A 16,365-nucleotide genomic window follows, 5' to 3' on the forward strand; every position below is an offset into this window, starting at 1 on the left:
GTTAACAGTATAAAATTTTATGTATTAATTTATTTTTTATCAAAACAGTAAAGAGTAACGTGTATATGTAAATAATTACATTTATACTTTCTTTTAGAAAACTTACTATTTAATTTATATTAAGTACAAAACATTCAATAAATATGTTAAAATATTTTTAAAATTTTAAAAAATGTATTAAATAATTTTTCTATTAATTTTAATAATTAAATATTAAAAATATAAATTTTATTAATATGAAACATTAATTAATATTTTTCTAAAAAATTAATAATATTTTTAATATATTTTTTAAAATCAAAATATCAACCATTAAATCTATATTAAAAGTTAATGATAAATACGTGAAATTAATTTTATAAAATTTCATAGTTTTAATATGTATCAAAAAATTAATAAAAATAATTCTTTTTATATCATAATAGAATTGAGTATTTTGTGGATTCGATATAAAATTAAAGCAAAAAATTTAAAAATTGAAATTTTAGAGTTTATGATCGTTGAATCAAATTAATTTTGGATAGAAATCAATTTGAATTGAACTGATTTAATTATGTTCGATTCGATTTGATTAGTTAAATTTTTTAATGAGTTTTTTATTTTTAACATTTTATTTTTAGTATTCTAAAATTTAATTGAAATATTTCAACTTTAATTATAATATAATAATTTTATATTATCAAAAATAATATATTATTATCTCTAATCGATTTGATTTAGTTTTATCGATTTTTCTGATTAAAATCGAATCGAACCGAAAAATTTAAAATTTTTAAAAATAAAAATCAAACCGAACTGAAAAAAATTAAAATTTTAAATTAATTCAATTCGACCAATTTTTTTAATTTGAACTAAATACTTCTCACCCCTAACCATAATCATAAGGACGAAAAAGTAAATTTTTCTCATTCTTTCAAAACCTCTTCTAGCATTCTCTTAAGAAGAAATTACTTTGGCTTTATAATTTAATAAAACTAACCATTTAGTTTTTCCATTTTTAAAATCTCACTAAATAGTTTCAATCTTTTTAAATTATTAACTATTTAGTCCAATTGTTTATCCAAACTATTATCACATATAAAATTATTAAAATGTCCAAACTTTTATTTAGTGTCTATAATTTTAAAATATAATTATTTTGCATTTTATAATTTCAAAATAATAACTATTTAGTTCTAAAAAATAAATGATACTAAATAATTAATAATTTAAGAAAATAAAGACTATTTAATATATTTTTAAAAATTGAAAACTAAACTGTTAGTTTTATTAAACTATAGAAACTAAATAGTGATGTCGCTGAGATTAAATTAATGACGTGATCAGAAATGAGCTGCACTGTGATTGGTTGTATCTACAAGAAAGAGAATGTGAGATGGTGGTGGGTGTCTACGGTAGCTACTCCGACGCTCAAGTCAATAAACTCTAGAATAGAGAGAATACAATAGATTACTTAGGATTTGAATGGTATGAGAGAATAACATACATTTGTCTTTGTGATTCTTCTCTTTTTAGATTGTAGGAGCGAGGAAATAAATATAATATTAATTCAGCGGTGATGTGGTTGGCTGCTTGATATGGGGCATGGCCGGCTAATAGGTTGGTAATCCCGCGAATACAGGCGTAAGGGAGATACACTCAGTTGTGTTTGATAACGGTAATTTCATGTAAAGACTTGCCCTATCGGGGGTAGGGAAGTCTTTGAGGATGAATCGGTATTAGGGTGTCCGAGTCTACCTCTCCTCGGGCTGGACTATATTTCCTACTTATCATACCTTTTCCATGTATTCTAGTCTTGAGGTGACAACTTATGACTTGCTTTGGGTGATTATTACGTAGTATCAGAGATCCCCTTGCTGGTCTTCGATTTTTCAAATTCAGAGGAGATAATTGTATCGAGGTCTAGGGCATGTGGCTTCTTGAAATTGATTTCTTGTTGCTCGTGCCATTTCACCTATCTAGCCCCTCAATGATGACTGAACTGCTTATCGTGCCTCATTTAAAGCCTGCTGTTAAAACCGTCTTACAAAATCCCTTCATCTTCCTCAAGTACCATTTTTGCTATCTCGTGTGATCTTTTGCTTTCAGAGAAACTTGTTCGCAACTTCTTTTCCTTTTTTTTTCTCCTTACAGACTTATACTCCTTACGGTAATTTTTATTTTCCTTATTTCTTCAATATGAATAGGAATACTTCTTCTTCTCTTTCCCCTAGCGAGGGTTCTTCCTCTAACTCCTCCTCCGATGGCCCCATCTGAGCATCAATTCTTATCGTTCTTGTTGTCCCTTGAGGCAACCCAAGAGGGGGGGTGAATTGGGTTTATAAAAAATTTAATGGCAAAGACAAGAAATTAGAAGAGAATAGGGAAGAGAAAAATCAACACAATGATTTATAGAGGTTCAGCTATCCAAGCCTACGTCCTCTCCTCAAGGTCCACTTGAGAGTTCAACTCCACTATCAAATCTTCTTTGGGTGAAGATCAAAACCCTTACAATCTTAGAGCAAGCCTTTGCTCTTTACAAATCTCCTTTTTCACTCAAGAGCAATTCTTTGCTCAATGCCACACTCACAACAACAGAATCTCTCAACAACCTTTACTCACTCTGAAAAGCCAATCAATTACAACACAAATCAAGCTTTCAAGAAATCAATGCTTTGGCTCAAGGTTTTGAGAGAGAGAGAGAATGAAAAAGCTGTAATCTCAATAAATATTTGCTTAGATGGTTGTTGTAACCCCTTAACATCAAAAACAAGTTGTATTTATAGTTCTATCATAAATATGGCCGTTGGGATGCATTAAATGCAAATAGAGCCGTTTATGTTCAGAAATAACCGTTATACCGTGCCTAGAAAAACTCAGGTTCGGCGGCCTAAGCTTAGATGTAATACCCGGCTAAATCCGACATCGGAATTCCTACTGTCCGATGGAATTCAGGGATGTCAGAGGTTGCATTTCTACCCTTTCCCTCCATAAAACTTGCTTAAACACTAGAAAACACAAGGATCCACACTTACCTCTTCTAGACCAAAGGCTGGTGTGATCCTAGCTTCAAAACATGGAGAAACCAAGCTCCACAAGCTTCAAGCTCCACAACTTACTCTTTTTACTCAAAACCTTCAAAACAAAGGGAAAACTCATGAAAACCTTGCAATATTGGAGGAAAACATCATGAAAACATCCAAGGAGAACCTAAACCCCACCTTGACCACAAAGAGAGCTTCCAGCACCCTCCATGGCCAGTCAACTGGGCTTAAATAGGTGGCCAACCGCCCTTCCTTCGGCTGCCGAAACTGCATGCAAAACCATGCAACGTTCGGCGGCCTAACGTGAAGTTTCGGAAGCCGCACCTATAGCACTTTCGGCGGCCGAACTTCCCTTCGGCGGCCGAACCTGCATTTTGCCTCCTTGGTCTTTTCTTTTCAAAACTCATTCCCTTTCCTTTCAAAACCATAAAACACGTAAACCCATTTTAGAAAACCTGCACTCTACGGGATTTTAACAGGTACACAGAGTTCATAGCAGGCTTACTACGGGTCTAGGCGGCCTTAAGCCGATCTGGATCCTAGTGCCGAGCAGTTTGGGCCGTTACACAGAGGGTACCGGTTTCCGGGCTGTTACATTAGAGTTCGGCGGCCGAACCATTTGAGGTGAAGAAGCTATTCCTTTAAAAAAGAACTTTCGGCGGCCTAAAGTCAGAGTTCGGCGGCCGAACTTGGGTGACTTTCGTCTCTGTTCCTCTCTTTCGGAAGCCGAACTTTAGGCTTCGGAGGCAGACCCAAAACACACTTTCGGCGGCCGAAGGTTAAACGTTCGGCGGCCGAAAGTGTGGGACTTTCGTCTCTGTCCCTCACTTTCGGAAGCCGAAGGTTACAATTTGGGGGCTGGTTGAAAAACCCACTTTCGGCGGCCGAAAGTCAATGTTCGGCGGCCAAACATAGGGGACTTTCGTTTCTGTCCCTGACTTTCGGAAGCCGAAGGTTGTGTTTAGGGGGCACAAAAAAATCCTTCTTTAAAACTTTGAAAAATCATAACTTAGGCTACAAAAATCCATTTTTCAATCCGTTTGAATTTTTATAACCTATATTTTTAGAACTTTCATTTTGATGAAAAATAATTTCAAAATCACTTCTTTTGGAAAATTTCATTTTGATCCCTAAAAGTCAAGTACTTAGAAAAAAAAGGCCATATCTAAAAGAACTTTTAGAAAAGAAGGAACCTTGAGCCATCACAATCAATTTCTTGAAATTCACAATGAATAGAATATAACAAAGCATAAACAAAAATAATTTCTTATCCCTTTCTTGTGGTATGCTTCCATATTAGGCACTTTTCACTTTTGTGACAGAAGCAATTTCATTTATTTCAATAGGGGACCTGCAAGCTCAATACAAACACCTTTAAAGACAATTAGTAGCACACCAATTGTTTATTAATCATCAAAACAAGGATTATGACATTTAGGTCCAACAGTTCTATTGAGAGAGGCTTCGAAAAATGAAGGCGGCTTGATTAGTGAGGTCTCGTTTGTCCTCTAGAAGCGTGATGTAGACCATCTCTATGATACTTATCAAATTCCTCGAAAGGCTTTCCATGTCTTGCTCTTTCTCTAAGCGTCCGTGTAAGTGACTTGATTCCCGCTAAGGATACTATCATTGTCTTTGAGGAGCATTTGAAGGCGAGTCTTGGATTCTCTATGGACCCATTTTTTGTGAATGTCCTTCAGTTTCACAAACTTTCGCTTGCCCAGCTTTATCCTAATAGCTGGAGAATCCTAATGGCTTTCCGATTCGGCTGCCTCAACAATCACATCAAACCGAGCGTAGCGCTTTTCTCCCAGTTATACCAACTGAGTACCCACAAAAATGAAGACTTTTGGTACCAAGCTTTGCACTTAATCCTGTTTGACTAGATACCTTCCTCCTTAAAGCTTCATCCTCTATCATTGGAGGTCGGGGGGGTTTTGGCATCTTCAAACAAGGTGGCGTTATCGGGTGAAATTGAAGAAGGATGGGATCCGTCCGAAGAGGAAAGAGGATGAAACTTTAGCCTTTCTCTTAACGATGGCTAAATCCTCAAAGAAAATAGATATCACCCAAGCGGTAAGGAATACCATTTTATCTAGGCAGAGCCATTTGCAAGCAAGCCAGACTCGGAGTCCTCACTAACCAATCTTTCTCAGCCTTGGAAAAGGCATTTTCCTGGCTCGAGATCATGGTACTTCTCTTTCTGTCTTTTTTTTATTTCTCAAACTGCCCTGTTTACTTACTTTTTTACGTCCTCAGTGTCCATCATGATTTGATGATATCTCGAGATGGCATCAAAAAAAGAGACCATCGCATAGCTTGAGATTGACTATACTAATCTATCAATGGACGGAAAAGGGTAATGATCTTTTAGGCATACTTTATTTAGGTCGGTGAAATCCACATACATTCTCCACTTTCTGTTAGCTTTCTTAACTAGAACCGTATTGGCTAATCAAGTAAGATATTGTACCTCTGTCCTCTTTGATCATCTGCTATCTCTCTGGTATAAACCTTCTTTTCTTTTGTTGGACTGATTTGACGTTCTTGTCAATAGACAGCTTATGAGTGATAATGGCTAGGTCTACACCCGTGACATCTTTGGAAAACCAGGTAACGACACTCGATTTTTTAATAATTCTACCAGACGAGTCCTTGTTTTACCGGTTAGTGTTGTGCCAAACCGTACCTTCTACTCTTTCCTATCTAGACCTCCTCTACCGGGTCAACCACTTTAGCTTTACATGAGATTCTAATTTTTTCAACAAGTCAAATGGGTATGGTTGCTTTCCCGAGACTTTCTGTTGGGTGTCTGTAACCTTCTTTGGCTAATCTCGGATGGTCTCGAACCACTGTTATGCCTCATGGAGTTGAAAACTTAAGACACATAGCACCCATATTAATAATGATACCGTGATAGTTTAGGATTGGGGGCCGAGTATCACGTTGTATGCAAATAAGATGTCCACCATCGCAAACTCTGTGTATAACGCTCACCGGTATCTCTCATCACCTAACACCAGAGGGAGGTTGATGGTGCCTAATACTGCCACGATCTGTCTCATAATCCTAATAGAGGATAGAAAACTCTAACAAAATTATTTTTATCTAAGCCTAACTTATTGAAAGTATTTAAGATTGGAAGATTAACAGAACTACCTGTATCCACAAGCACCCACCTTACCTCGTACCAGTTCAGCAAGATCTTAATGACCAGCGGTTCGTTTTGAAAGAATCCTACTGCTTTATCGATAGGATCGAATCTTACTTTTATTTTTTCAATTGCCCTTATCAGGTACCCTGTGATGACATGTACTGCTCCAACCATCTCGAGAGGTTAAAGAAGAGAGGGATCCTTTTATTCTTCTTCAAAAGATAAAAGAACAAGAGACCAGTTTCAATCTAATGAATAGACAAAGTTCAATGGACTTCCCGATAATGAAACTAAATGATGTTACAAAAATAAAATTAATATAGCCGGAATGGAGCTGTATTGTGATTGGATGTGAGGTAGTGGTGAGTGTCCACAGCAGCCATTCTGACGATCAAGTCAGTAACTGGATAAGAGAAACTGTAATGGAATGGTTAGAATTTTAGTGTCTGAGAATAGCATCCATTTGCCTCTGTGATTGTTCCTCTTTTATATCGTCAGAAGGTAAAAATGAATGTAGCATTTCCTGATAATCCGGTGGTATTGTGACCGGCCTATTGATAAGGGATCTTCACCGGCTAATTGGTTGGGAATCCACGATTATAGGCGCAAACAAGGATTTTCTAGATTGTAGCTGTTTATCGATAAGTTTCTTAGTGGGTACTGGCCCCTGACATTTGAAAGGGTGAGTCTATCCGACTTGAAGCCGACCTATCTTGAGACCGAATCTCTTTTCTTGATTACGAGCCGGTCGTCTGAGTCTTCCTTTCCACGGACGGTATCGCTTTTCAACTTATCAAATCTTATCACATCGTCCTATTTTATAGTGACAACTCACGACTTGCGTTAGGAAATTCTTATGTCGCATCACTTACACTTTCTAAATCTTTTAATTTTTTTTAAAGCTCTACACAGAAAATATTTTGCAAAATAATATTTTGTAGAATAATATTTTACGTATTTTCTAATATTTGGAATACTTAGAAAATTTAATTAATGAAAAATATTTTTTCAATCAACAAAAATGGCATTTTAAGGAAAATGACACCTTTAGATCCTAGTAAGACTTCTATATATAAATTTGTTAATAAATTTTATTTTTTAAAGGATAAATTACACTTTACTCTATTAAAAATGGATTGATCCTATATTTTTGAAACCAAATATTTAAATCCTTTTTAAATAGATAAACTACACATTAGTCCTTAAATTTTAATATAATTAACGGTTCCTATATTTTTAAATTCGAACACTTAAATTTCTCTATAATCAATCTTTTCATCCGTTTCTGGTCATTAAAAGCATAAAAATATCGTTATTGTCCTCTTTTTAAATTAAAAATATTAAAAAGTTAAAGTTTCATCCGGTTTATCTTATTTATTAAAATTTAAATATTTTGATATTTTATTTTTCATTTACAAGAACACTTAAGAGCCCATTAACTTTTATCCATATTATAATATTCAACTAATCTTTAATATTTTTTTCTTTAATTTTTGTTCATTAAAATACTTTAATACTTGATAATTTTAAAAATTTTAAAAAATACTACAACTTTAATCATTTTTAAGTAGTACAAAGTAATATCTAAATAAATTGTAAATTTTTACAAAAAAATATTTTAGAAAAAATTATACTTTCAGAAATTTAACTGCCATTAACTTTAAACTAAAACCTATAATAGATGAAAAAACTGTAATTTTGGATGAATATAGAAAGATTTAAGGATTCCGTTTTAAAAATATAAATATTAATATGTTAATTACACCAAATCTCAGATATTAAAGTGTTGTTTATGCAATATAAAAAGTTTCATCCACATTAGTTAGGATTTAAGTGTTTATAGGATATTTTAAGTATTTAAAATATTTTTTTTAATCTGTTAATTAACGTAATTATGGATGAAAATACCTTTCGTCTGGACATACTGATTATAGAGAGATTTAAGTGTTGAATTTTAAAATACAGAAACTAATCTATTAATTATGGTAAAGTTTAAAAATTAAGTATAATTTATCCTTTTTAAAATTAAAATTAAATAATAAATAAAAAAAATATTTTTGACAAAAATATTTTTGAAATATAAAATATTTTCCGCAAAATACTACTCCTTTTCTAGCGAATGATAACAATCGACGTTGTTATATTAAAACACTTGATGACTATAATTTTGTAATAAAAATAACAATATATATTAATATATTAAATTATATACCCTAATGACTGCATAATTTTATGTATTTTTAATCCTACAAAAGATAATAAAATAAAATAAATGTAATATTTTTAATTTAATTAAAAAATAAATTATTAATAGCATTGATTATTTAAATTGTACTTTTTTTTAATTATTTAGTTAAATGTTGACCCTTACAATTATATAAAAACTAACTATATTTAAAACTAACTTTATTAAAAAAAATTGTATTAAAATAACAACTCGTAAAAGTTGTTTAAATGGTATACATAAAAAAAATGTTTTTTTTATTAAAATAGGTGATTTAATTTAGAAAATTTATCAAATCAATCTATTTAATAATTTATTGATTATTTGATTGATTTACACTGATTTGTTTAATTTTATTTAAGCAATAATTTTATAATTGAATTAAGTCTGATTTATTAAACTTGATGACCGCTGGATTTCTCCACCCCAGAACAGGGGCTTGACCCCAGCCTAAGGCCCATGACACAGAGGCCCACGTACTTGATACCCCCCAACAAGCCTGGCTCATCCCATCTTCCGGGCCGGGCTCGACCAAGCTTCCTCAATCAGTCCAGCCTGATCCCTGACCAGCAGACCCCTCTCAGGCCCAGCGTCCAGCCCAACTCTCAGCCCAGCCCGGGGTCCAGCACAGTACTCACCAGACAGCCTGGCAGATCCGCTCGAACGTACGTATGAGGAGAATCAGAGGCCGTTACGCATGTAACAGGCAGCTGATACCCTAGTACACCCGAATCTGTATGACAGAGACGCGTGGCCCAATCCTGGAGAGACCTTTACACGTCACCAACAAGCAAGACAATGTATAAAAGAGGAGTCCCCTCCTCAGAAAGTTTAAGCCTGATTCAGTAATACAAAACCCTTGTAAAACTCTATTCTATTGGATCTCAGATCATCAATTGGCGCCGTCTGTGGGAAACGAAGGAGATCTTTTCATCACCGGAGTTTTCACTTTCAAAACCCACTGAGATCCACAATGGCAAACCACCAAGAAAGTAACCTTAATATTCCAAATGACTTAAGCTCCGCCCAAGAGGGGCAGCAGTTCTCTTTTTCTAGCCCTACGACGTTAAATAACCAAACACCCATCTCTCTTAATCCCCCGCCAGGCTTGGCAGGGAATACTCCCACCATGACCCTGTCTAACCAAGACATTCAAACCATGGCTCTCCAGCTACAAACCACTGCTCACTGGTTGGGGCAAATAATGCAACAAAGGGGACTTGGCACCCCAGTAAACGCACTCCCAGTAGTGGAGGAACCCAGAACCGATGAACCCCGACCCACCTCTATCCGCCTCCAAACTAACAACCACGATGCCGGAGAAGAGGAAGAACCGGAGGCCCGAATCCATGGGAGAAGGGCAAGAGAGATGATAGAAAATGAAGAGGTGGATGACTATTCTGCTGAAACAACCAGGGAAACGGGAACTGAAACAGAGGAGGAAGAATGTAGTTTGGGCAAAAGATCCAACCCAGAAGACGAGAAAATGAACCAAAAACTGAAAAGGTTGAAGGAGCAGCTTCTAGCCGAGCTAGGTAAGAAAGATCAGAGTCAAACCTCCTTGCCTACTTCTTCTCCCTTCTCAAAGGTAATGCAGCAGGAGACCGTTCCCAAAAAGTTTATGATGCCGCCGATGGCGGCCTATAATGGGGCTGGAAACCCGAGAGAACATGTCATGAACTATAAGACCTTCATGGAGTTGCAAACTCTGTCAGATGCTCTGATGTGCAAGGTGTTCCCAACAACGCTCTCGGGGCCAGCGAGGGCATGGTTCAACAGCCTGGAGGCCGGAAGCATTAAAAGTTTTGGAGACCTTGCCCTCCGCTTCATTAGCCGGTTCGTAGCCGGGGTGCCAGCAGATAGGAAGACAAGCTATCTGGAAACAGTTAGGCAAAAAGCTGGTGAATCTCTCAGAGAGTACGTCGCCCGTTTCAATACGGAAGCCCTGCAAATTCCCGAGCTCGACGAAGGAAGGGCGGTAGAGGCCATGCAAAAGGGAACAACCTCTGCCGAGTTCTTTGGTTCTTTAAGCAGGAAACCTCCGACCTCACTGGCCGAGTTGATGAAGAGGGCGGAAAAATACATAAGGCAGGATGACGCCTTAGTAACGAGTAGATTTGCCAAAGGGGTGGCAGGAAAAGAGAAAGCCCCGGAGGAAGGAAGGCTGGAGAAACACGAGAAGAAGCGTGGGAAGAGGCCTGAGCCATATAAGCAGGCCTGGGAAAGAAGGGATCAAAGGCCCCCCCCTCCTCCCAGGGCTCATGAACCACGAGTGCTCCCCCCTTGGGTTCCTGAGAAGCCTACTCCCCTCAATGCTTCCAGAGCCGAAGTGCTCATGGCAGTCCAGGATAAGGAGTTCCTCCAGTGGCCTAAACCCATGAGGTCGGAAGCAGATCAGAGGAATCCTGACAAGTATTGCCAGTACCACCGGACACACGGCCACGATACAAATAACTGTTTTCAGTTAATCACGGAGATTGAAAGATTGATAAAAAGGGGGCATCTCAAAAATTTTGTGAAGAAACCGGAGGGGCAGAGGCCTCCGCCCAGTCCGGCAGCCCAGATGCCCAGGAGAACCGGAGCTGGACCAGTGAATGATGGGTCTAGTGGGACTATTAATATGATTGTTGGAGGAACTGGAGGACGGATGAGCCGTCGAGGAAAGAAGAGAAACCGGGAAGGAGAGATCAGCAATGGCGAGATCATGCAGATCGTTGAACACTCACCCATGGCCATCGTTTTCTCTTCAGAAGATGCACAGGGCATTCAGATGCCCCATGATGACGCGCTTGTTATTGAAGCAGTCATTCATAATTTTCGGGTGAAGAAGGTTTTGGTGGATGATGGGAGTAAGGTCAATCTATTGCCGTATCGGGTTTTTCAGCAGATGGGAATCCCGGAGGAACAGCTGGTTCGGGACCAGTCACCCATCAAAGGGATCGGAGGAGCACCGGTATTTGTGGAAGGAAAGGTGAAGCTGGCCCTTACCTTGGGAGAAGCACCCAGAGCTCGCACCCATCATGAGGTGTTTTTGGTGGTTAAACTCCCACTGAGTTACAATGCGATTTTAGGGAGGCCGGCGTTGTTTAGCTTTGAAGCTGTCACCAGCATCAGGTATTTGGCACTCAAGTTTCCAACGGAAGAAGGAGTGGGAATGGTTCGGGGTAGCCAGGAAGAAGCAAGGGCGGTATACTTGGCCACAGTAACAGAACCAAGCTCAACTGGAGAAGCGCTCGACTCAGAAGTTCTGGAGGTCAGAGATGAAACAAAAGAAGCCCGGACAGAGCCAGTTGAAGAATTGGAAACTTTCCCCTTATCAGAAGCAGATGCAAGTAAGATTTTCAGTCTCAACGCCAACCTCACCAAAGAACAAAAAGGTAAAGTCATGACTCTGATCCGAGGTCACGCGTCGACCTTCGCATGGAAGCCCTCAGACATGCCAGGAATTGACCCCAAAGTGATGACACACCGATTGAATGTCCTCCCCGAGGCCAGACCAGTGAAGCAAAAGAAGAGAGTAGTAGGAAGAGAAAAACAGCAGGCCACCCGGGAGGAAGTGCAGAAGTTAGAAGAAGCAGGCTTTATTAGGGAAGTGATGTACCCACAATGGTTGGCAAATCCTGTGTTAGTCAAAAAAGCCAATGGCAAATACAGGATGTGCATAGATTTCACCGACCTAAATAAAGCCTGCCCCAAAGATTGTTACCCCCTCCCCGATATTAATAAAATGGTCGATTCAACGGCCGGCTTTGATTATATGTCTTCTTTGGATGCTATGTCTGGTTATCACCAAATCCCAATGGAGAAGTCGGATGAGGAGAAAACCTCATTTATAACTGAAGACGGGACTTACTGCTACAAAGCTATGCCTTTCGGATTAAGAAACGCCGGGGCAACTTACCAACGATTAATGAATAAAATCTTTAAGAACCAAATTGGCAGGAATGTAGAAGTGTATGTGGATGACATGGTGGTTAAAAGTTCAACTTTTCAACAACACATAGCAGATCTAAGGGAGATATTTGGGGTATTAGATCAATACAGAATGAAGTTAAACCCAGCAAAATGTGCCTTTTTCATCAGGGGAGGAAAGTTCTTGGGATACATGGTGAGTGGAAGGGGCATTGAGCCTAACCCGGAGAAAGTAGAAGCCATATTGAATATGTCAGAGCCGACCTGCATAAGGGACGTCCAGAGATTAACCGGGAGAGTGGTGGCGCTTAACCGATTTATGTCAAGGTCGGCAGAAAAGTGTTTGCCATTCTTCAAAAAATTGAGGAAGGTCCCGAATTTTGAATGGACAGAAGACTGCCAAAAAGCCTTCGCAGAGCTTAAGGAATACCTCAGCTCGCCTCACGTGCTCAGCAGCCCCGTAAAAGGGGAAGAACTCCTGATATATTTGGCAGCCTCAGAGCAAGCAGTCAGCGCAGTACTAGTAAGAGTGGAAGAAGGGGAGCAGAAACCTGTTTTCTACATCAGCAAGGTACTTAGAGACACTGAGATCAGGTACTCGAACATTGAAAAATTGGCTTATGCCTTGTTGTTAGCAGTCAGGAAATTCAAAGTTTATCTGGAGGGCCACCAAGGAGTTGTGATGACGAACCAACCCTTAAAGAAGGTCCTACGTAGGCCGGAAACTTCAGGACGGATGTTAGCATGGTCCGTGGAAATCAGCCCCTACTGTCTGGAATACCGACCTCGAACAGCAATAAAATCTCAAGCGCTGGCTGACTTCATAGCAGAATGCTCATTCAACGAGGAGAAGGAAGAATCATCCTCGGAGATGCCTAGAGAGGAAGGAGAGCGAGAGCTCTCCCAAGAATTTAGTTGGAAGCTATATGTAGACGGAGCATCAGGATCTGAGGGCAGCGGCGCAGGGATAATGCTTAAGGGGCCGGAGGGTTTCAAAGTATGTTATGCTTTACGGTTAGAATTCAAGGCTTCTAACAATATGGCCGAGTACGAGGCCTTGGTGAATGGGATGCTGGTAGCCTCGGAAGTAGGGGTAACCGACCTCGAAGTAAATAGTGACTCTCAACTGGTGATCAACCAGGTAACGGGGGTATATCAAGCCAGAGACCCCATCATGCAGAACTATCTTGATAAAGTAAAAGCCATAGAAGCCGAGTTCGCAGAACGGGGAGTTATTATCAGATTTCGAAGAATACCCCGGGATGAAAATGAGGAGGCAGATCTGCTTAGTCGATTGACCAAAGAAGAATTAGAGCAGCTCCCTGACGAAGTATACATACAGCATATCCGCACACCTGCTTTCAAGAAGACAAACACAGTACTACAGGTGGACCGGAGCCCAACTTGGATGAGCCCCTATCTGAAATATTTGGAGAAGGGCGAACTCCCTGAAGATAAAGACGAAGCCAGAAAGATAGCAGCTCGAGCTGCCAATTACCAAGTAATAAGGGGAACTTTATACAGAAAGGGGAAGTCCAGCCCATGGCTCCGGTGTGTAAGTCCGGAAGAAGCTGCAAGGGTAATGGAGGAAATACATAGAGGCCTATGTGGGGCCCACGAGGGAGCAGAGACATTAGCTAACAAAATATTCAGGCAAGGATACTACTGGCCCACTGTTAAGAAAGAAGCAGAAGAGTTTGTCCGAAGGTGCGACGTATGTCAGAGATTTGCTAATGCCATCAGGACCCCTGCCACTCCTCAGGCAAGCATATCCAGTCCATGGCCTTTCTCGCAATGGGGAATTGACATCCTGGGCCCTTTCCCCAAGACTACGGGGCAAAGAAAATTTGTAGTGGTAGCTGTGGAATACTTCTCGAAATGGCCAGAGGCAGAAGCAATAGCAACAATCACAGCCAGAAAGATGATAGATTTCGTATGGGGGCATATCATCTGCAGATTTGGCATACCCAGAGTACTTATCTCAGACAACGGCAGACAATTTGACTGCAACACTTTCAAAACCTTCACGACGAACGTGGGTATATGGCATAAGTTCTCCTCCGTGGCCCATCCTCAGACCAATGGTCAAACGGAAGTCACTAACAGAGCAATCCTCCAAGGATTAAAAAAGCGGCTGGATGGTGCAAAGGAAAATTGGGCAGAAGAACTCAATAGTATCCTATGGGCACTCCGAACTACTCCCAGAGCACCCACTAAGGAAACACCGTTCGCACTCGCTTACGGTACAGAGGCCGTAGTTCCGGTTGAATTACAGATCCCCACTCATCGAGTTCAATTTCTCAGCGAAGACACTAATGGGGAAAAGTTAAGAAGCAACCTGGATGCTCTTGAAGAAGTTAGGGAAGAAGCGCAAGTCCGAACTGCTGCTTATCAACAACGAGCGGCAAGATATTATAATCAAAAGGTCAGAGAAAGAAGCTTAAAGGTGGGAGACCTGACTTTAAGAAACTTGGAAGCTACAGGAAAAAGAGCAGCCGCAGGCAAGCTAGCACCGACCTGGGAAGGTCCATTCAAGGTGACGAAAGTGGTCAAGCCCGGGGTATACCGAATTGAAGATATGCAAGGAAACCCCGAGCCCCACGCCTGGAACATCCAGCACTTAAAAAGGTACTTCCCTTGAAATATATGTAAAGAAAAATATTGTACTCTGAAAGGCACAAATAAATAAAATAACGCCATTCTTTACGTAATGATGTTATCTCCATTAAGAATGTTACTTCTCTTTGAAAAAGAAAGAACAAAACTAAAAGACCGGGATCCCCAAGATCTCCCGGATGCAAGACCAGGATCCCCAAGATCTCCTGGCACTAAGAAGGCCTCCTTGAGACATAGAGACCTCCTGGAGGTAGAAGACCAGGATCCCCAAGATCTCCTGGCAAAAGAAGACCTCCTTGAGACATAGAGACCTCCTGGAGGTAGAAGACCGGGATCCCCAAGATCTCCCGGATGCAAGACCAGGATCCCCAAGATCTCCTGGCAAAAGAAGACCTCCTTGAGACATAGAGACCTCCTGGAGGTAGAAGACCGGGATCCCCAAGATCTCCCGGATGCAAGACCAGGATCCCCAAGATCTCCTGGCACTAAGAAGGCCTCCTTGAGACATAGAGACCTCCTGGAGGTAGAAGACCAGGATCCCCAAGATCTCCTGGCAAAAGAAGACCTCCTTGAGACATAGAGACCTCCTGGAGGTAGAAGACCGGGATCCCCAAGATCTCCCGGATGCAAGACCAGGATCCCCAAGATCTCCTGGCAAAAGAAAACCTCCTTGAGACACAGAGACCTCCTGGAGGAAGAAGACCGGGATCCCCAAGGTCGTCCCGGAATTACAAGACCAGGATCCCCAAGATCTCCTGGCAAAAGAAAACCTCCCTCAGACATAGAGACCTCAGTAAAAAAGAAGACCGAGATCCCCTAGAACTCCCGGGAAAACAAAATAAAAACAGCCGGTGAGGATCTTAAAAAACCTCCCGGAGCATGAAGACCAGGATTCCCAAGATCTCCTGGCAAGAGAAGACCTCATCGAGGTCCTAGTAAAAGAAGACCTCACCGAGGTCCTACCAAAAGAAGACCTCAATAAGGTCTTAACAAAAGAAGACCTCAATAAGGTCACCCCGGCACAGCCAGGATCTCGTAAGACCTCCGGCAGATAAGAATAATTGGTAAAGGACTTCAGGGCCCCCCAACCAAAAAAAAAAAAAAAAAAAAAAAAAAAAAAAAAAAAAGAGAGCTCGACCCGATAAGCCCAAGACCGAGCTCCTAGCTCGGATAGATTCATTTCTTCAAAAGATCAAGATACGAAAGCCAAAAACAAAGGCCGAGCTCCCTCCATAGAAGAACTCATAAATCCTTAGGAGGATATTCAGGCTATAATCAAAAGCCTAAATCAGTTTATTTAAAATAAATATACAAAGTCACAACGAAGAAAGAAGGACTAGAAGTCAAAAACTAGCATGACAGTTGCCATCAAATGGGTACGAGATTTGATCTCTCAGACGACAGCTAAGAGCTGAACTCACAACTTAAGATTAATT

The sequence above is a fragment of the Manihot esculenta genome, chromosome 6 (genome assembly GCF_001659605.2).
Source record: "Manihot esculenta cultivar AM560-2 chromosome 6, M.esculenta_v8, whole genome shotgun sequence".
Taxonomy (NCBI): Eukaryota; Viridiplantae; Streptophyta; class Magnoliopsida; order Malpighiales; family Euphorbiaceae; genus Manihot; species Manihot esculenta.